At 38.3% G+C, this 1,205-nt stretch overlaps 1 pseudogene; it reads left to right on the top strand.

Annotated features, from left to right (window-relative positions):
* The first annotated feature begins 447 nt into the window (after window positions 1-447).
* On the top strand, window positions 448-736 carry LOC101995012 (annotated as a pseudogene).
* Window positions 737-1,205: the final 469 nt, after the last annotated feature.

Here is a 1,205-nt window from a genome sequence, read left to right as displayed (position 1 = left end):
CAAAATCTAAGACATTAATTCTCTGTCCTTTACAAAATAATTTATCAACTTCTGTTCTATATAGTTTAGTGAACTAACAGGGTTATCACATTAAAACTTATATATTATTTATAGTTGGCACATTATATTTGTGACACATTTTTGTATGGTATTTTATATTATCTCAGTTCTCACAAACTATTTTCCACCAATTTATAGACTGAAAGACCAAAATCCAAAAGATTATCTGATTTGCACAAAGACATATCCTGCCTAGAGAATACACTCAGGGAAACTTTATGAACTAGAATGCTGTTTTCCTGAATCCATCATGCCCCTATCTATTACACTGCCTCTAATTCTGACCCATCAGATACAAACTCAAAGAAGTAGTTCTAAAAAGGTTCCTTCAGTGCGGACCTGGTGCCTCTTTTGTGAAGCAGCAGCTGAGGAGACTCCGGCTTCACCATGACCAACAAGAAACCCAAGGAAGGAGTCAAGATCGAGAACAATGACCATATTAATTTGAAGGTGGCAGGGCAGGATGGCTCTGTGGTGCAGCTTAAGATGAAGAGGCATACACCACTTAGTAAACTAATGAAAGCCTATTGTGAAAGGCAGGGTTTGGTCAATGAGGCAGATCAGATTCCGGTTTGATGGGCAGCCATTCAACGAAACAGACACACCTGCACAGTTGGAAATGGAAGATGACGATACAACTGATGTGTTCCAGCAGCAGACAGGAGGTATCTACTAAAAAGGGAACCTGCTACTTTACTCCAGAATTTTGTTATAGACCAAGAATACATTCCCAATTAGCCGCAATTTGGTCCCACCGCATCCTGGCTACTACAGTATAGTTTTCTCTATTCTTTCATTTCCCTGTCCCCATTTCTTTATTGTACATAAAGTAACTGGTGTATGGGCACAAGCCTATTGTGCTTTTTTCTTCTTTAAACTAAATGGCCAATGTTCTGTTTTTATTGACAGCAGATGGAGGTGGTCTGGGGGAAAGTACTGGTTCTGTGAAAATATCCCCCTGCTCCATTAGTGACATGCTCATTCAGCTCTTATCTTTATGTTCCAGGAAGTTATTTTGCTCTCAATGTTTTAACAAAAGAACCCAGCCACAAAATCCTTGCATACCTTGTTCGATTGGAGAATTTTAATGTTTTTCATTTATCATTGTAAAACCAAGGACAATTTTATAACTTTTTTGTACGTAG

The sequence above is a fragment of the Microtus ochrogaster genome, chromosome 1, assembly GCF_000317375.1.
Source record: "Microtus ochrogaster isolate Prairie Vole_2 chromosome 1, MicOch1.0, whole genome shotgun sequence".
NCBI classification, from domain to species: Eukaryota; Metazoa; Chordata; class Mammalia; order Rodentia; family Cricetidae; genus Microtus; species Microtus ochrogaster.
Note: the sequence above shows the minus strand (reverse complement) of the source record. Positions and strands in the feature narration are given on the sequence as shown.